The following is a 21,998-nucleotide window of genomic DNA, read 5'->3' on the forward strand; positions in this document are numbered from 1 at the left end:
GTTCCTAGGCTCCGAAATACCCTTCATTACTAACAAAGTTATAATAGGTTAAAGTTGTCACTTCTTTGCAAATTCAAAATTTTTAATTATCAATTGGTTGGTAAGAATCAGAATAAATAACTTGGGCTGTGGTGAATGTGAAAACGCATATTCATCATGACTGTGATAATCACTCATTCATGCACTATTACCCCTTAGGAACCGAATTTTAAGTCTTTCTTATCGTATAACGTCCATATATGAATTTTGACCATTTACGTATTTCACCGGCATCTAATATGTACCTAATCTACCAAGCAAAAAATATCTTATCTTGGTGCTATTGTGATTGTGTTCCTAAGTATATGAATAAGATTCTCAAAAACAATTAATTTACGTAGTTCCTTTTGCATGCCGGTCGAAATGTTACGCGTTTCTGTTCTAACCATACTCACAGTGTTGTCGGTGAACTTCACCGTATCGCATTCAGCGAGAATCCTGGGATTATTTCCATCTCCAGCAAAATCTCACTTAATTGTTCATATGAATGCAATTCGGCCGATGATCGAGCGTGGTCATGACGTAACTATTGTAACAACCATACCAGTGAAAGAACCAAATTTAAAATTTCGGCATATCAAAGCGGAACAACCAAATCTGGACCTTAGCGTGATATCCCAAAATGCGAAGGGCTTTCTTAATACCATGAAGTTGATGGCGAAGGTTACCAACAATTTATTGAACTTGACTAATCTGACGTTGAATAGTCCAGAGATGCAGAAACTAATGAAAGAGGAATCGTTTGATCTAGTCGTCATGGGATATTTCTTCAATGATTTTGTCATCGGAGTAGCTGCTCACTTCAAATTATTAACTTTTAGGGATCTCCATTGCAACACATTTCTAAACTGATGGGGAATCCTCTCGAGTTATCCTATGTTCCTGATTTATTAACTGGTTTACAACAGCCAATGGGCTTTTTTGACTGGGTTTTAAACTATGTGTTTTCTGGAGTGGAATTCTTGCTTCTCCAGTATATGAACTATCGAATGGACCAATATTACAAGTAAGTATATGTGTAGATACAATTCCAACCCCCATTTCACGTCCTCTGTGAGGTGAAATTCAATCAAAGTATTCACTGCTTCTCGCAAAAACCGACTGAAAGCCCTCAGAGAATTTCGAAACCTTCTTTCTATAGAAACATTTTCCATTCCTCGGATAATGCGCGACTTGTCGGTAATGATATTTGGCTATCGTTTTAGATCGTGTGTACACGGGTAGAGTAATTTCTTTCTCCAACTTAGGCAAGTGCTCCAGGGTTACAAGGTTAAGTAAGGTTAGGTTGTGAGAGTATGAAGAATACTTCTCTCTGCCTTGTGCCACTGTTCTATTGTACGTCTTAAAGCTTCTCAGAGTTAAGCTCGAATGCGGTGTTGGATTAATGTTTAGAGCAACTGCAAGACACGCCCTCATTACTTGGCAGCGGATTTTGAACAGATCGAGTAACTTTTTAACAATACAGTGTTACGTTAGAAGGAAGCTTTCTATGAGCAATTGAATGTAGTCCAGAAGAATCTTCCTAAAGGTGTCATTATGTTTGTGAGGGATGCACTGAATGCCGAGTTGAGCTCTAACGAAACCTTGCTCAGGCATGCGATGGGAAAAAACAGTCTTAGCGACCCTTATTGTAGCGACGTAACGCCTCGTCATTGGTGGAACATTATTCGAACATTGCGAGCAGCAGTAGATTTAGTAGTTGTCCTCTGAATATGTGTTGGAACAGAGGTGCTGACATCGGTCCCAAGTCTATCATCGACCTCTTATGTGATGCAGGTTTCGTTCGACAGTTATGGAACTGACCGGATGACAAACGCCTTGAATAATCCAACTGAAAATATTGATGAACCGCCAATAAAAAATGCTCTTTTCTCGGGTACTGCGCAAAACATCACCCTCGGACGGACCTTCGCCGCCACAAATCCTGGCTGACTGCAGAATCATGGAAGCGGATCAATGATAAGAGGCGAGTGAAATCTATATTAGTCGCTCCGATTGATAAAAGGCATGGCAAGCTTGAGCTCCGTAATAAGGCCCGGAAAATTACAGAACTGTATACCGCATCTTGGAAAAATTTGTAGTTCGACTCAGTGTATCTATGGGGCACATTAACGATCGACTCGTCAGAAGGAGCATTTCACCATGTAATATTTGTTAAAGTGCTATTTATCGTGTAAGAAATGACCCCGCCACTCCACACTCAAATGAAGTAAAGACGCTGGGCTTGCTGATCTTCCCGCATAGCTACTAATCGCTGCTCCTGCAGTTTCAACACGGAATTCAGATGTTCGCTCCATCTGCTTTTTAAGATTTCATGGAAACCAAAGCTTTATTAAAATCGATTCACTGTTGTTTCTTTATCGAGAGAAAAGGACTGTAGCCAATTAAAGCCACCTATCCTGGTCCGCATGTCCTCGCAACTATTTGTAGACATTAAATTATTTGACGGGTTAAAGTCCCACCAGCCGGTATGGTATGGTAAGGATTGTTCCCACCCTGCTGCCTTTTCGTATGCACTGTAACTTTCGAATCCCTCCTAAATGCAGCTATTCAATACTCAATGTTTTGGTTGGCAGTAAATTTACATAAAGGACAGAGTAAATATCAGAAGTATTTTGAGGCATGGACATCCTATTGGCGCAGCTCCGTGATTCCCAGATTTGGGTCGCTTTCGGGCCTCCGCACCCCTTCTCTTTATGCCCAATGTCGAAACTAGCCCCTACTTCGAAAAAAACTAATAAAGACCTTTAATTTGAAAGTCAACGTAACTATGTTCCTTAGAAAAAGGTTTTACACCTCCCTTTTGTATATATGTATGGGAACTCCAATTTAATCTCATAGCTATAATCTTCACCCCAAATTCATGTCAAACGGTAAAGCCGCAAACAGGCGGAAAGGGAGACGAACCAACAGACAGTGGTTATAGTTCACCTATTAACTATAGTATATCAACCAAGCCTATGTTCGACATATATATATCCATGTGAACTGGTACTACACGCACACTTCAATGGCATATTTTACGGAAAGTTTCTAGAATTGTAATGACAAAATGGAAAGGCGATGGTTCAAAAGGTGAACCTAGAGGGTAAAGCTATCCTAAAAACCTAAAAAGGCTGCGAAATTGACCATGAAGGGCCATCCACAAGTATTGAAGCTCCATCGAAGTGTTCCGTCGGCACGTGCTTGTATGCCTCATTGCCAGCAAGCCTCGGAAATGTGGGATAATACTTCGAACACTTCGACCCCTCTCTTGTCATTTCCAATGCCCGAGTCTGCACAGGATCCTGAAAAATAAACAAAGAGGGGGATTCGCGCGAGCCTATCGAAATAACATCGAACAAGCTAAACAAGCTAAACAAGCCCAACGGAACACCTAGAGTCGTAAGACTTCGGACTAGAGTGCCACGATCGGAAAGGAGGATCCTCGGCGGATCATAATCTCGATCAATGTTCCTGCTGCCTTAGATCTATGGTGAAGCGCGGCCTTGAGGTGCCCGAAGGCAGACCGCCCTTTGTTGAAAGTTTTGCGGGGCTGGCGAGGAAGAAGAAAGAGAGAAGGAGAGGAAATCAAAAGGAATTTGGTTGAGATTTATATTCCTAATATATTCAAACTAAGAAAACAAAAAAAATAATGAAAATAAATAATGACTCTATTTAACTTTTTGTGAAATTTAACAAAAAACAAAAAAAAGAATAGATGAACGGAATTTGTAAGGGCAACTGCCCAGAATGTGAAAAAGTGTATATTGGTCAGACTAATCACAAGATTCGAGGAATACATAAGAGAATACACCAAACGAAAAAGCGAAGACCGTAGAAACATTAAGTCATGGTGGAAGAGGAACATACCGCAACGAAGATGCGGAAAACACACCTTTTGCATCATCAAAGAAGGGAGCCAGATAACCTTAAATCATGATGAAGGAAACTGCGCAACGGGCTTTGTAAAAAAGGGAAGCAGAAGGTGATAAAAATAGAGGAAAAAACGGAAAGGATCGGAAAAATTGTGAACAATTATATAGTAATTAGTATACTTAAAAGTTACCATATAAATAGGCATAGTTCAAGACAGATCAATTAATTAATTATTGGTACTAATGAAGGAAACACCTTGTCACCAACACGGTCACCAAGACTCAACCTCAGGGGTCGCCAGCGATCCTTAATTGGGTCGCTTACTTTACGAGCAAGCAGTTCTGACCTCCTAGCTGGCATAATATCTGCGTCCTAGTTAGCCTCGAGAAAATTTCTCGGTGAAAAGCAATGACCGATACACGTCGGGAAAGACTGGGAGTCCCCGGAGCCGTCGACGTCGATGGAGTGATGTGAGCCTAACTTTGCCATGGTGGTAGCTGTGGCGTTCATCAGGAGCCAGCTTCTTCGGGACCCTTGTCGGGTGGTATGTGTTGAATCGGTATTAGCAGACCGCGTTGCCCAGAGCGAGCGCTGATCGTTCTGCGAGTTGCGAGATCAGCTAAGCGTAGGTCGAGCCACAGAGAACTGGATTATCCCCGTGTTAAGTACTGCGGCCGGCTCCCTTGCACACGATGCGCTGGTAAAAACTTAAATGGCGTATAAAGAAAATGTAAATAAAGAAACAGTGGGAGTGGATAATGAGTTAGTTGCGTTTGTACGCAATCATCGGGATGCGAAAACAGAAAAGAAGGCTCACAGAGTGATGTGGCACCCGCGACGGAGACGGCAACCCAGACCGAACCACGCAATGCTATTGTCGCGGAAAGAAGCGCAATGGAAACTGACTACATGGCTTCGAATATAAGCTCAAGAGCAGCGAAATCGACTATTCTGGCGAAAGCCGGAGAGGATAGACGCGGTCTGCGATCTGGTCTGGTTCCTCCAGAAAAATGTCAACAAAGGAGTGAAGAACGGGCCGATGAACCTGGAGGAGCTCTTGGACCTCCAGTTTAACAGAAGATGCGCTAAAAGCAGACACAACTGCGCGCCCGTTGAGAACACCGCAAACACCAAATGGACTACAGACAGCCCATTGCGAGCAAACTGGCGAAAAAACGACAGGAGGAAGGGACATCTGAAAGAGAGTTCACTCTAAGACTCAAAACGAGAAAGCGAAAAGGGGCGAGAGGAGACAACACCCCGCGTCATCAGAAAAACCTCTGCCTAAAATTAAGGAAATACGAGATACGATCACCAAAATAAATGGCCGGCAAACGGAGGGGGACTAGACTAACAGTTCTGCTTGTTAAACAAACGGAAGGCAAGACCTTCGTGCAAGTTCTCAGAGAAATCCATTATAGGATCAAGCACGAAGATAGCGAAGTGGAAGTTTTTTCCTGTCGAAAAATGACGAGCGGTGGAGTTCTCGACGAATTAGGCCCGAGGACGACTGATAATGTACGTCCTGTGAAGCGGCCAATGGGTTTCTAGCCTGGAACTCACGTGCCCTCTGGAAATCCGAGACCTTGACTGCCTGACGAAAAAGCACGAAGTAGAAGAGGCCATCAAGGGCGAATGTTCGAAGGTAACCAATCTCCGAATTGATATCACCTCTACGAACTCTCGAGGTCAAAAACTCGCTGTGGTGGAAGTTGCGAAGCAATATGAGAAAATCAGAATTGGAAGGGTACTAAACCAATCTGTTCCACCCCAACCAAATGTTACAGATGTCTGAATTATGGGCACACAACCTACCGCAGACCTGACAAGAGGGCAACATGCCCCCTTCAGAGCAGAACTGGAAAGAGCTAGGACGCGATCAACATGATCCGCATCCTACAGATAAACATACACCGGAGTGCAACCGCTCACGAGTTGCTCGCGCAGTTCGCTGCGGGAACCAAAGCTGATCTAGTGCTGATAAGTGAACAGTACCAAAATAGGGATCATCCTGGATGGCACCCATCTTAGGGTTCTTGCCCAGGATCGTGGAGACGGTTTTGTCTGGGTTCGGTGTTTGGAGGTAACATTTTCCAGTATCCACTTAACGTCGAACGAAACGATACCGGACTCTGGACCCAGACTTGATGCTCTGGTAAGCGACCATCAATATATTGCCTTCAAAGTGGTTGATACAAATTCCCGGTGTGCGCCCCGGCGCTCTTTCTGTGCATAGAACATTGCGAAAACGAACACCAGGTGGTTTGTAGAAACTCTTGGAGTAGGTGGGGCCGCGTTGGAGGGCACAACTAGGGGTGATGACACTGTAACTGTAAACTGTGGTGCTTGTCGTAACGCTTGACGTCAGAAATGCCTTTAATGCATTAAGAAGAAACGACATTCTAGGCATACTGGACAACACTTTCCACATGCCGAGCTATCTTTAACGAATATTAATTTGCTTCCTATGAAAGTATGCTTAGACTTGATACGCCAGAAGAGTCATGCTTGGCCGGTTATGCAGATTATGTCGCGCCGCTTGTTTGTGGATGAACTATCAAACAGGCGCAAAGCAGAGTTGGCATATTAATGCGACGGGTGAGCAGATGGTTCACCACTCATGGTTTCATCCTTGTACTGGAAAAAACCCAAGTAGTCATCCTGACTAAAAAGAGAATTCCGACCCTACGTCCCACATCGATCCATGGTCATAATCGAGTCAAAATCAACGGCAAAGTGCATTGGACTGACTCTTGACTAAAAGATGAGCTTTTTCGAGGAAGTCAAAGCAGCAGCGGACAAAGCTGCAGTTGGAGTTTCAACCTTGAGTTGGTTAATGACAAATATTCGGGATCCTATGTCTAGCGGGCGATGCCTCCTGATGAGTTCAACGCAGTCTATTCTGCTCTACTGACTAGAAGTATGGGCTGACGCTCAAGGAAGGACCGTGAACTTTGCGAGTGGCATCTGCCTACCGCACTGTCTCTGAACCGGCCGCGTTGATGATCGCTGGAACGAACCCCGTTGCCTTTCTTGCTGAGGAGCGCAAAGGCATATACAAGCCCAAGGGAGAAGAGCCAAGGCAGGTGGTTGCTCATAAAAAATAGGAACGGACATTAAATGAGACTCGGGGCAGATCGACTGCGCGACTCATTAAAGGAATGAATTGGAAACATGGTGAGACTGACTATTTTCATATCCAGATTCTCATTGGGCATGGAGGTTTTCATACTTACCTGTAGAGGGTTGGAAAGTTATTATCTCCGGATTGCGAGTTTTGCAATGGAGTTGTTGACGACGTCCATCACACTTTTTTTCTCCTGGAAGGTGGGATAAGAGTCGTCTGCAGCTCTATTTAAACACAGGGAATCTCTCTCCAGAGAACATTGTCGAGGAAATGCAGCAAAGCGCTGACAGGTGGAGTCGTGTTGCGCATTACGTTCGGGGTCTTCTCGTTGCAAAGAAGATAGAGCTCAACTGGTGGTGAGATCTGTCCACATCTCCCGCCAAGACATTCCTTGATTTAACAGTTCCCTTCCTCTTCTCCTCTTCCATTGGTGAAAGGAATTCACCAAGAGCTCAGGGGCTAGCCCGAAGTAATGTGACAAACGGTTGCAGACTAGCATTCTGGCGATAGGGAGGTATTTAGTTGGTAGTCCGATGACGTACTATTGCTGAAGTCCAACACATTTTGAGTAAATGCATTCACCTACCCTACCCCGAAAAAATCGCGGTCCACCAACCAAAATTCCCTAACAGGTTTGCCAATCGTAAACATCGACTGCACGAGATAATATGTGGAGCCAAACAAGACGTGTTGGAGCTAACCCGAATGCTGGCAATTCGGCACGATTAGGGCGGCGGTTCTTGATTCGGAAATGTTATCTCGCTGTCAGGACACAGAGGTTTTGCTCATGTACATAGACTCAATATTAAAAGAAACTAAACTAACCCGAGGTAAACTACTCTAATAGAGACGTGAAATGAAAATTTCTTCACCAAAAGAGCTAAACTGGCAAACGGCTTGATAAGGGAAGGAACAAAAATCACAACCTGGAAAGACTAGCCCTGAGCCCATTCGCGATGAGTGGCCCCCATCCTGCTTTCTTCTTCATGGGGGCCAGATGACACGGTGATCTTGCTGCGGCCCACCCGAACCTAAATATTCACTCCCTGCCCCGCAAACATAGTGGGGAGAACCCCAAATGCTTATGGCGATATTTTGTTGCAAATTAGGAGGAACAGCATGGCTGTCGAAACCGGGGGGAGCCGTGCCCAAAATTCCAACAGGATAAACAGCCGCCTTTTCAGCGCCTTCAGCGGATCATTAAAGGCTGAACTGAAGTCGCCCCTCATCCCCCCGTGAAGAAGAAAGTAGCACGAGGGCAACTGGTCGCGTAGCTGCTAAAATCGGTTAAGGCTAGTTCTTCTCCGTCAATCCCGCATGCGTTAGATAGGGGGAAAGGAGTAAATTGGGAACGGGAATGAGTGTTATACAGGAGAAAACGAAGGAATATTAAGCGTTCTTGCATCAATTTGTGACTGGACAAGGCAAACTGAGAATCGTGCCTTATATTATCAGTTTAACTGATACCAAATATTGTACTTCTGATACGAACTTGGGTTTATTTGAGCAGACATCAGAATGGGACGCGTTTTGAGGCCCTGATTTCATATAGCACATTACCCTGTACTTTTTCAGGTTTTCAAGATGGGCAGTTTCCGAAAGTGTGTTCCGCCTCACTTTATGTCAGAACTTGCTATCCTGTTTTGCAATTTACATCGAAATGTGGGAGTTCTAATTCAGACTTTTTATTTTATGCTCCGCATGGGTATACTAGTAGAAAAACGAGTCGGAATACCAGAAGCTGGTGCTGAGAAACTTTCTACAGATATTTTTGCATTCGTATATGCCTAAAAAATGGAAATAATGTATTTTTTTGAGAATTATGGGATCCTGAGTTCGCATCAACTTAATGCTGAACCAGACCAAATGGGGAGCAACTTACTCCCTCTTTTTTTGGTCCACGGACCCCTCGTTTAGGGCTTAGCACCCAAACTTTCTAAAAATTAGGCGATGACGGCTTTACGGTTTCGTACCAGGGACGCTGCCTCACCTCTGCCCTGGCCTTATTGACCTGAGCTTGGACAGAACTGAAAATATTTTTTTAAGAATTATGGGATCCTAAGTCCGCATCAACTTAATGCTCGTCCGGACCAAATGGGGAGCAATTTACTCTTTTGCCTCTGCCCTGGTAAGGAACCGTAAAGCCGTCATGGCCTAATTTTTCGAAATAATGTTTTTTTTTTAAAACTAGAAGACATACATACATATTACAGATTTAAATATTATACTCACCCTAAACAAACATTGCCTATTACCGTATACTATACTTATACATATATAAATTTACCATAAATTTCCGATTTACTTCGGGCACAAAAGCATACATATGACACATACAGTGCGTATATTGGAACCGCTGGTTTAATGTACAAATATTAGGCATTACCTCAAAGCTTAATTAGCATGTATATACATATAAGCACACGTATGTATCTCTGTCTCAAGAAATTGATATTGATATATAAATGATTAAAAACTTAAAACGAAATGTTTCCCTGATACCCCCAATTCATATGCGCTCACTTTTTTGTAATATTGACGAATCGATAGGTCATGATGACGTCATACACGTTTTAGAATGCACGAAATTAAGATAAAATGTAAAAGTTTCACCTTCTGTAACTTTGGTAATAATAGATGGATTTCCTTCTCTTATATCACTGCTAAATCTTGTACTCCTAGCATGAACTTAAGGCAGATCCGCCTCTAAATTTCTAAAATATGTGATTTCTTTTGGATTTTCGGTTAGATCGGTTCTTAAAACAAGACCTGTTACACTTTTTGACAGTCATGTTTTTCACGCGGTTACAAATATGGGACCAGTTTCGAAAACTACTAATAAAGTTCTTTCACTTGATACCCGGCTATATTCTGCATGCATGTGTCTTTGCGTTGAGTTTAAGGATATTATGATAACAAATTTGATAGGCTTTCCTTCGCAGGTCGAATTTCTCACCAGACAAATATCCATCTTTTGAAGAAATGAAGAAGAACGTTTCACTGCTTTTCGTCAACACTTACTTGAGTCAAGGACATATTCAACCAAATGTACCAACAATCATACAAATTGGGGGAATACAAATAAAACCAAAACAGGATCCGCTGCCGCAAGTAAATACTTTTCTTGCTTAATATGCACGTTTCATTTTACATTATTTCTTTCTGTACAACTCATTTTAGGACATCAAAGAATTCCTGGACAGCGCATCGGAATCCGGTGCCATTTACTTTTGTTTGGGGTCAAATATTAGCGCCGATTTGCTAACCCCAGATTTTATCAATATAATGTTTAAAGTGTTCTCCAGTCTCAAACAGAAAGTAATTTGGAAATGGGATAACGACGAATTTCCAGGAAAATCAGCAAATATTCTTTATAAAAAGTGGCTGCCGCAAGACGATATCCTTGCCCACCCAAATTTAAAGGTTTTCGTGACTCATGCTGGCAGTGGAGGAGTTACAGAAGCCCAGTATCATGGTGTTCCAATGGTAGCAATCCCCTTCTTTGCCGATCAATTCTCTAATGCAAATAAACTGCAAAAAATCGGTCATGGTGTAGCCTTGGATCGAGACACATTAACGAAGGAATCGTTACGGAAGGCTGTTTTGGAAGTTCTCGAAAATCCTAGATTATGTGGAGACATTTTCCAGAGTATACAGAGATCGACCTTCAAGTGCTAGAGATACTGCCGCCTATTGGATGGAATATGTTTTGAGGCATAACGGAGCAAAGCATCTCCAGACCCCAGCAGTTCACAATACTATGGACTCGATGTGATTGCTTTCATTATTGGGATCGTGTATGTGGTCTGTAAAATCCTTAAATTTATTTGGAAGATGACTGTGGGAGCCCTATGCCGAAAAATTTGTAAGAAAAGTAAAGAAAATGCCAGCTCTAAGAAAAAAAATCAATAATCTCAGATAATCAGAGCATCAATTGGAATGATGTTATATATAAATTGAATAAATACGTTTAATAAGATAATTATCTGAAATTTCTTTTGAAATCACAAAGGTACATCAGGTGAGTAAGGAACATAGTCTTTTTACATAAATCCTTTTGTCTATGCAGTCGTTAATAACTTTTTGTGGTAATACTACCTGCCTTGTGCATGACATCAGGCATCCCACACAAATTACATACATTGAATTGGCACCCTTTCAAGTTGAATCAAAGGGGTTGCAATTTCAATTCTTCCAGGTTGGTGACCAAGTTAAAAATTTACAGCAAGTCGACTAGCATTAATCATAACTGTTGAACTATGTTATAAACGAACAAGTCGGCAATTCAGAAGAAGGTTTGAAATGTATTCCTTATATAAAAATATTTGAAATGATATTTGCCCCATTAGTACCTAGCGCGGTGAACAAAATTTTAGCCCCCCCCCCCTTTAAATTCGTTCACAATTCCCACCCTCCCACCAAACCTAGGGGCAATCGGTAACAGACAGACAAATAGACAGGAAGGGAAAATGCCCGCTGTCCAGGAGGTACCCAAAAGCAAATAGTAAATGAGATTTATTCAGATGAATGACAACCATTTGAATCAGTCAGTCCAAGAGCTCGATGTGGATGGGGCGACTATTAGCGAACCATACAGAAGACAATATAAGACGGTATGGGCTACCGACAAAGTGGGAAGTGCGCAATCTGGACAACAGGTCATACCCATTCGAAGAAATAACCCGAACGCCTGGCAATGGATTTGTAAAAGCTAAAATTAACCGTGTTCGTGTCTATAGTGGCTACGCTCCGCCAAGCGCAACAGGTGCGGAATATGAGCAAATGTTACATGAATTGGCGTTAGACGCAAGTGTACGGGCCACCATTGCCATCGCGGGAGACTTCAACGGATAGTCTACCAAGTGGGGGCACACCGTTTATAATAAGAGGGGGCTGATATCTTTTTTTTTTCGCTGGACATTTCGGAAGTGCCTATAGATGTTACCTTCGTAAGCAATGCGTTGATGGGGGACATTACCTGGCGAATTAGTAAATACTACTTGCATAGCAACTATCAAGCTATACTGATTAATGTACGAACATCCAAGAGACGTAAGATCATGCCGGATGGAGCAGTGGAATTCAAAGATGTCGTTGAGATGTTTTAGGATATTTTCACTTCAACAGATACAGCGAGAGAAAAATCTGAGCAAATTGTCAAAAACATGTTCGCAGCCTGTGATGCCAAGGCGCAGGAATAACGCTCATAGATTACCGAAACCGTGTTGGAATGACGAAATCAGACGACTGGGTTCAATATGCCTGGAAACAAGAACAAATTTCAAAACGAAAGGTGAGCAGGAAATTGCACAGAGAAAGGCTAGGTACAAAACTAGTCAACGAGAGCTGGGGAAAGCGATGCTTCGAAGTAAAAGGAATTCCTTTAAAGAACTCTGAGAAGGGCTCCTTTAAAGAACTCTATTGAGCGGCAATGGCTAAGTTGAAAGGAAGCAGGGCCCCGCAGATAAATGTGTCCAGTTTTATAGCGAAGAATAGTGATCACTCTATTTCCATAGCAAAACAAATGGACTATTGCGGTCAAATGCTCGCATTTGCCGCCCCCAAACGATATCCCGGGACAGAAGTTGAGCTTACCATTGCCTACAAAAAGATAGGGGCTAAAAAAGTACCCGGGCTGGACGGAATACTGAACGTGGCTTTGAAAGCGGCGATCAAAACAAGACCGGAGTAGTTTAATACCTGTTTGGGAAGGGGCATCTTCTCGACTGGATGGAAAAGGGAAATGCTGTTGCTGCTACAAAAGAACGGTAAACCACCTAATGAGCCACCGTTGTACTGTCCCATTTGTTTGCTAGAAAATATTGGAAAGGTGCTGGAGTGCATTATATGCAACAGGATGATCCCAATTTTAGAGAAAGCAGGAGGCATGTCCACACAACAATAAGGTTTTCGTGTTAACCGGTCAACGATGGATGCTATCAACCCTGTGGTCAATCTGGTAAAAGGAGCAATTGCAGGTACTGCAATTATGTAGTGTATCGTTACGGTATAGAATGAAATGCTCTAACACACTTCAAAGCCCTGATCCAATTGGATTGATGCGCCAACGATTATTATTAAACCACCTGGAGCCTGTTGCTAGCCAATTTGGAAAAAAGCCCTAATGTTCAAGCGTATAAGATAAAATTGCATTGAATGCGGTGGGTTACAGAGTCACTAGCGCATTCCGGACAACATCAGACGAAGCAACTTTCGTAGTCCTGGAAATAGGGGCATTGATATTTTCGCTGAAGAGATGCAAAGATTATACTAGAAAGCACGCAGCGACCACAGTGCCGCAGATCAACGATGGGAAGAAACAACACGCCCAATCACAGTGTGGCAGGAACGTTGAGATAATTCCTACAAGGGAAGCTGATTCCAAACATCCAGCTTTGGAGTATGCACAGCCATGGAGATGTCCACTATCACTTGACTCATTTCTGCCTGGGCATGATGAATACTGTATGCACATATTTATACCTAAACGAATTCTTGGCTCCGAGGAACATACTCTTCATATGTCCGGGGCTTGTAAATGAGAGGAGACAGCATTAACTTCTCTTGACCTTACAAGTGGAGACGATCATTCCGCGAATGCTTGAATCCCAAGAAGTGTGCAATGCAATTAGCTATTAGCTGTATCCGTAGCCTACACAATGATCAAATCTATGAGCGATACCACGTGGATAAAATCCTGCTCGGCAGGTTCCGGTGGACGATTAATTTAATCCGTATAGGTGAGAATGATCCAGCCTGGAAAGTCTACAAGCGCAATATCGATGGTAGAAAAAGAAGAAGAGGCAGGCCCTACCTGAGATGGAGCGATAGCGTGGATCAGGGCGGGAAACAACTTTTAGGTGTATCGATGTCTGGATGTCTATAGTTAATTATTAAGGCAGGCCTAGACACCGGTTGTCGCGCAGATGATGATGATAATCAGCGCATTAATTTTTTCACCGTAAATAGATGCCCAAAAATATGCCTTCTGGCAGCTGACACAAAGCCCTCTAACGTGCCCACTGATGACTGTCTTAACGGTAATGTTGGTGAAAAACAGATAGTAACAGGTGCCATTGGGGAAACGTCTTTGGGGCACGCAATGAGGGTGTGTAGTCGATTTCGCGGATATTCAAGGCGTTGTATTTGCCAATACATGGTTTATCAAACGACTTCTTCATCTTCTTCTTCATGCCATTTTCTCACTGTCAATGACTGTCAACAATCGAGTTACTTGGCTTTGAAATAACGATTTCAAAATGAAAGTTCTTAAGAAGAAACGCCTCTACCGTACGGTTCCCGATAAGAAAACGCTGAGCATTTGGGATATTTACAAGAATACCAACCGACGGACAAATGCCGGGAATATTTCAGGAAGAATTTGTTCATCCTCCGTTTCCGGAAGCACTGCCGGCATCTAGATCAATTCCACCTGTCAGCAACACACAACCCGACGAAATAATCAAACGAATGAAATCAGGGAAGCAACAGGTAATGATGGCTTCACAACTGAGCTCTGACAAGCGAAGAGCTGGGACCCAACGGATGAGTGATTGTTGAAGATAGAATAGTGACTTACTGGAAAGCAAGCAGTCCACAGATTAAAGTTCGAAATGTGGCGGCTATATCAAAACCACTTTGTGTCTCTGTCGGTTTTCATCAGGAAAACGCAATTTCTGTTGATCGTCAGCAACTTGCAATGTAAGAATCGCCTGATGCATTATGGTCTCAAACTGAATCTGTTTGAATCCAAATTTCTAACGACCGGGGCTGATGAAACAGGTACTATCACTTTCAGTGACAATGATCTGCCAAGAACTGCGCGACTTAAATATCTGGGATTAGCGTCTTCACTTATCAAGACTGGTCTGAAGGTCAAAGTTGTTAACAGATAAGATGAGATCGGCCGAAACCCCGATGGCTTGATGTGCTGAATGGTGAATTGAGCAACCGATCAAAATAAGTCGACTTTGGAAAACACCTCAACATTTGATGAATTCGAACTTATCCTAGTCTAATAAATCGATTAGTTCAGTTGTACACTTCCGGCACGATGAAGGGTCACGGAAGTCATTCCAATACTATCAGTAGAAGTTAAGAAGCTGATTGGAAAAGGCAGACTTAGAAATTCCAACCAGTAGAAAAGACTCGCTAAGGCTACCGAAGTTAACAATTCGCAAGTTCGATGGGAGGAATCTTCAGGGGCAAAAGTTGCATTTGTATGTTCAAAAAACCATAAACCGGGAGATGCGAACAAGTTGTTACGCGATGCCAATTTATGAAACTAAAATTGCGATGCGGGCTGGCATATGCTACAAAACAAGTACATCAACACCAGCCTCCAAGTGTTAGCAAATAATAAGCAACCAGAGAAGGATACCTCATCCCAGTAGATATGCACTCTTAGAATCGGCAACCGTAAGGGAAAGTATAAATACAGATTTCGAGATGCCGCGTCTAACGATTTGCCTCTGCCCTGGTAAAAAACCGTAAAGTCATCTTCGCCTAATATTTCAGTCACCAGATTTTTTTTACTTTTATCAAAGCGAGTCGCCAGATTCTTCAGAGGGCGCAAATTCAGTTCTCACCCCATTTCCAAGTTAGACAGACCCCAGTTCCAAGAGACAGAACCGATGATAATCTGGGAAGAAGTGAAGCGCGGACATTCCTGAGAATGGCTTCCAACTCTTTTGTGCGAGCGTTCGTGCAAGTCCTTCAAGCTCCTATGTGAATTTTACATAATATAAATAGAGTTATGCTACATCATTGGGGTGCTTTTTGATAACTACTACAAGTCTCGGCAGAATTGACACCTTTTGTTCTATTTCAGGAACAGGAGTTCAGGAGATAGCTAGTGGCACAGACACATCCAGCCTCACTCGCAGTTACATCGTACGAGCATGGTCAAAGGCAACAACAACAATTGATTGGCTTGTATTGCCTGGTTTCTTCATTCATTTTTTTATTTCATTTCCCTTGTTTTCTTTTAATATTATTCGTTTATTTTCCTCTGTCTTAATCAATTTAATATCCATATATTTTTTTAGCCGTTTCATTTATTTATTTTGTTTTTGGACCATTTTTAAGGTTCTGTGTGAAACAAAACCTTATTAAAATGGATTCAATGCCCGTCTGTTTGTCAGCCTGTCACACCCGATTGATTTACCCGGAAACGGCTGAACCGATTGTCATGAAAATTTGGTAAGAATATGTGGTCTACGTGCTCTTTTACATGCAGCAGGGGCTCTATGTTGTGTTATGTTTAAAGGGGGGCTCCGCATACATACGAAACTGGTCTTGTTTCTAATATTGAGCAAAATATAGGGGAGATAGGGTTCAAAATGTGTACCCCAAAAAGTGAAACAGTCTCGTTCTCAGAACCTATTCTTTTTTTGAATTTTTCGGATATTATTCGAAATTAGTACTGAATATGTCAAATGAAATACACAAATTTTATTGCTTATAGTGTCTAGCCACTATTGCATTAACAGGAATGGAATTTCTTGCTTAAGGGGTCATCCCCTGTGTCGGATCCTCGGAATCGAATTTTTTTTTGGCATCAATTGTATCTAGATATAATGTAGAAAATATGGGCAAAGTGATTTTCAGATATTCGGGGTTGTTCGGAAATTATAGTGTTAAACACGTGATGAGTCACATGCCAGATGTATGGCGATCGCAGTAATAAAGCGCATATTATTGGTCCAAATGCGGGGTTAAGAAAGCTCCTTGACTTTAACACGCTAAAAGCCGCTCTAATGGCTCGCGATCATCTGCTAAGACGCCCAAAGATCTTGAGATGTGCAACCATCAGGGTAGAGACCCTCTAAAGCCGCTGCAACCACCATACGAGGCCCCCTTTAGAGTGAGGTATGGTGGGGGAGAAGCTACAGGTTCTGAGCACTCAGGCCGTGTTGGCCCATTGTACTCGCCTCCCTCGTCTAACGGAATATTCCGGATTCGTTAACGTATCGCAGGATTTCCGTTAGTGGATGTGATGCTACCCGTCGCAATTGGAGAACATCGGCACCAGAGATCTGATGCCTGATGCGTCCATACGCGGGGCATTCACATAGGAAAGGCTCCGTGGATTCCGCTTCCTGATTACAAGAGGGACACGTACCATCTTCGGTAATTCCTATTCTGAACATATGCCCAGCTAGCGAATTATGGCCTGTTAGAATGCCCACAATACACCTGCAAGTCCTCCTGCTTTTCGACAGGATAAACTTTGCGGTACGTATGCTCGGTTCTGGCAGGAAAAGTTTGGTGTGTTGAGCAGCATTTCGGCTCTGCCACCTGTCATTAAGGGAAACTTCTTCCCAGTTTTTGAAAACAGATTTAGCCAATGCTACTGATACTCCAATTGCTGGCTCCGGTCCCGGCATAGGGGAGATTGACCCCTCTTTCGCTAAAGCGTCCGAGATTTCATTTCCCTCTATGCCACAGTGACCAGGTACCCAGAGTAGTTCCGCCGTATTGATTCTAGACATAGAGTTCAAACGGTTTCTGCATTCCTGAACGATTTTCGAGGTGATCAAAGGACTGCTCAATGCCCTCAGTGCAGCTTGACTGTCACTGCAGACTGCGATGCGCCTGCCCTTCAACCGCTTGTTAATCACCCAGTTTGCCACCCTTAGAATCGCATAAACTTCGGCTTGAAAAACCGTTGCATATTGTCCCAAAGGAAAAGCCCATTTCTCATTTTTATTCGAGAGGTAGACTCCGACTCCAGAACCCTCTTTTGTTTTTGAGCCATCGGTGTAGAAGACTTCCGTATATCCCGCCACGTATTCCTCTGGGTCTTCCCAGTCCTCTCTACGCTTCAGGGTAACTACATATCTTCTACCAAACAGATGTATGGGGACACGAGAATCGGAAGGCATTGAAAGAACTGGATTCAGTCCTCCCAGTAACTCTTCCAATGCTCTGTGCCCCCCACATCCGTTGTTTTCCCATAGATCTAATCGAATTAGCCTATGAGCTGCTCTCATTGCAGTGCTTTGAATAAATATATCCAGTGGCTGCAAATTGAGTAGTGCATTCAGAGCTGCGCCGGATGTCGTGCTCATGGCACCAGTGATACCCAGACAAACAGTTCTTTGCAGTGCGGCTAGTTTACGGTGAAAACCTGTTTGTCTCACCTTAACCCACCACACTACGGATGCATATACGAACATCGGCCTAATGATGGCAACGTATATCCACATTACCACATGAGGCCTGAATCCCCATGTCGAGGCAAAGGTCCGTCTGCACAGCCCATAAGCTGTGAGAGTGTTTGATCCAAAGAAGCTTTTTATCTAGAGTGACTCCCAGATATTTCACTTCTTCGGAGAGTTGAAGGGTAGTACCCCTCATCTCAGGGAGACAAAGTCCATCCAGTTTTCTCCTTTTTGTGAATAAAACCATTGTGGTTTTATTTGGATTAACTGACAGACCATGTCTAAGGCACCAGCTGTCTATCAAATCAACGGCACGTTGTGTATTCCAACACACCGTTCCAAGATCCCGATCAACAGCAAGTACAGCCACGTCATCAGCATAAGCTTGAGCGTGTATTGGCAAATTTTGCAGTTCGCATAGCAGTGAGTCGATCAGCATACTCCACAGAAGCGGCGAAAGCACACCTTCTTGGGGACAGCCCTTCGTTGCTTCTGTAGTCAGGTAGCGATCGACCCCTATCTCAGCCCACAGCAATCTTTGCGTTAGCATAGCATGAATCCACTTAATTAAAGCATCGTCATGCGCTCTGGCAGCATCATAAAGTTTTTGAAAAGGCGCACAGTCAAAAGCCCCTTCAATGTCCACGAACACCCCCATCGCGTACTCACCATTCAAAGTTGCATCCTCTATCTTTGTGACCAAGGAGTGAAGAGCAGACTCACAGGACTTTCCACGTTGGTTAGCATGTTGGTTTTCACTAAGTGGGTCCGACCTAAGTGCGTTTCCACGAATGTGACGCTTCACCAGTCTCTCCAAACCTTTCAGCAAGAATGAAGTCAAGCTAATCTGTCTGAAGTTCTTTGGATTAGAATAGTCATCTTTTCCAGGTTTCGGTATGAAAACTACCTTAACCTGTTGCCAAGAAGAAGGCACGTAGCCCAGAGCAAGACATCCTCGAAAAATATTTCTTAGAGGTCGCTCTAAATGCTCCATACCCTCCTTTAGCATTGCCGGATAGATGTTCAAAGGACATTATGGCAACTCTCACCTTTTCATGGGTAACAACCGCTTTCGCAGTGTTCCAGTTCCCCTTGCAACACTTGCGTGTTGAAGGGGTTGCTGGAACCGTCAACTCTTCCCCTACCACTTCTCTCACCCGTTCTCCCGGATGGTGTACTTCCAGGAGGGTCTGTACTGAGTCCAGTCTGGAGCTCGTGAAAGTACCGTCGGGTTTTCTAAGAGAATCCAACTTGGCTGACTCATCCCTTTTGAAGACTCTGCACAGCCTTGAAGTCTCTCTTTCGCCTTCCAGTTCCTCACAGTACGTTCTAAAGGAATCTCGTTTCAAACACCTAACGAGCCTCTTATATTCACGTTGTGAGTTCCTGAAATTTAACCAGTCTTTGTTCTTGTTACTTTTGCAAGCACGATTTAGAAGTCGCCTGGTTAATTTCCTGAGTTTTTGCAGTTCTCGGTGCCACCAAGGAACCGTTTTACCGCTTTTCAATTCATCTTCCAGCACCAAAGGAGTCCTTAGTCGCCTAGGGAACTGTACTTTATTGCCAAGAAGTTCATTGAACTTTGCCCAATCCTAGGGTTCCGTCTTTGTACTGCAGACTGCTCGCCTGCAATAGTCAGATTGAATTCTAGATATCGGTGATCGGACAGTGAGACCTCGTCTAGCACTCGCCAGTGTGTAATCAATTCTAACAATTTTGAGGTACAGATTGTTAGGTCAATTACTTCGCTTCTTCTCGGTTCCAAGAACGTAGGGGCGCATCCTACGTTTGCAGTCATAAGACCAGCTGAAGTGATAAAATCAAATGGCTTCTCCCTTCTTGGATTGCATTTGCTACTGCCCCAACAAATATGTTGAGCATTCGCATCGCAACCTATTAGGAGTTCGAGACCACTTGATTCTGCATACGCCACAAGATCCCTAAGCTCTTGCGTCGGTGAAGGATACAAAGAATCATAGGGTAAACAAGCGGAGGCAACTATGATGTTTTTCCTCTTTATTTATCTGGTATTGTATGATGACCGTAGCTAAGTCCTGGGAACAATATTGTCTCAGCAAAGTTTCCTCTAACCGTCTTGACATCTCGGTTTTATGGATCTTTCATCGTAGAAGATCCTAGCCCCCTTTACTGATCCAATGCCACAGATTCTGTTAAATCGAACCCACGGTTCTTGCACCAGAAAGATATAGGGGAAATCCTGCAGCTTTGTCATTCTCGCTGCCAACAGGTAGGAGGGAGCTTTGGCATGCTGCAGGTTGATTTAACCAATCTTTATGGTTTTCGACATAAACTTAGTCTATTGTCTTATGGAAAACAGTTAGAAGCGTATGCGGCAGTCCGCGTATGACGGGGTTTCCCCCACACCGTACCGCCAGAGACTCGATCCCCTAGTGATTGATTTGGAAGTACCGCAATTCCCATATTCTCATCCATGAAAGATCTCATCTCATCCCACATAGCATTCGTCTGTTTTCCACTTAGCATCTTAATTGTTTTGCGGTGTCCAGGTTGCATAGATTCGATCACTCGAACTGGCATCAAGTCAGTTCCGTTTACGTCTCTGGCTTCCCTTCCTTCCGCCTGTTCCTTGGAAGGTGTAGGAGAAGTTACTGGCAGGGAGGATTCACTCTGTAGTCCCTTCCCCAGTGCGCCCCTGTATGCACTATCCCCCGCGCACGGCTCCATTGTGGGAGAGCGCGCCGAAGATGCTGCAATTTGCTCTATGTTGTGTGAGTCGAAGACCATCATTGTTCTTCCCTCTCAAAATGGAGATGATGCCCTACAGTTTCCTGATATGACTGAATTTCAGTCTATATAGGAGAAAGTGGAGCACCATATGGTGACTTCCCCTGAGCACATTCAGACTCTGTTGGTCCAATTCGAATACCAAGTTGAAGCCATCCACGTTTGTAGATTGGTCCTTCCTGGCATTCATGAACTTTACCCTCCAGTGTCCCAAGTCCATGCCCGGGTTCTGTTCACCCAGCATGCGGATGATGTCCTCTGCCTTCCTTCGAGGGCCCGGTAGCCAACATCCGACATGTTCTGTCCTGCGTAGCTCAGTGTTCACAATAATGAACTTGGGCCGACCGCCGGAACTCAAAGTTGGGATTACCTGCTGGAGCCACTTTAAGGCAGCCTCGTCAATGCACTCCAAATGGAGACGCCCATCACGAAAACCTTGATTGTTAAATCGTGGCTTCGTTCCAGGCTCCAACATTTTTTTCCACAGGCATTCCCGGAGGATGGTAAATTGTCCCTCTGACATTTTAGAGGAAACTCCCACGGTAGCAGTCAGAACAGAGGCTGCAGCTTGCGCATACGTCCTCTTCCTTCCCGCTTTCGTGTTCGTATTCCTGTGGGAGAGACCAGCTTCATTGAGATCTCTCTCGCTGATTTGATCACCTCCCGGCACACCCCGCGAGAAGCGTGGATATAAGCTTTGGTGCGGAGCACAATAAAGCGTCTTACCGGGGTTTCCAGTTTATCCCCACCTTCCGCCGGAGATTTCGCTTCCTTGCGTCCGATTTCTCTGGGCGTTAGCGCGTCTAGTGGTACAGCCATGTCCATGTCCTCATCTCCAAAGTGCTTCCTCTTCCTTCGCAGTGCTCTCTTCTGCTGTCGGCTAAGGGCCTTTCCAGGTTCACGGTGTCCGGACTACTTGGATCCTTTTCCACATACTGACGTTAAACCAGTAGCGTCCACGTCACCAGCTTCCCGTTCTTCCGCTCTTCCCGGTAAGGATGAAGGAGAAGGTTCTGACAGGCAGGATTCAGCCTGAAGTGCCC

The 21,998-nt window shown here is 43.8% G+C and overlaps 1 pseudogene; it reads left to right on the top strand.

Annotated features, from left to right (window-relative positions):
* Positions 1 to 402: 402 nt before the first annotated feature.
* Positions 403 to 21,998, top strand: part of LOC119655137 — a 34,128-nt pseudogene continuing 12,532 nt past the window's right edge.

This window comes from Hermetia illucens, chromosome 1, assembly GCF_905115235.1.
Source record: "Hermetia illucens chromosome 1, iHerIll2.2.curated.20191125, whole genome shotgun sequence".
Classification (NCBI taxonomy): Eukaryota; Metazoa; Arthropoda; class Insecta; order Diptera; family Stratiomyidae; genus Hermetia; species Hermetia illucens.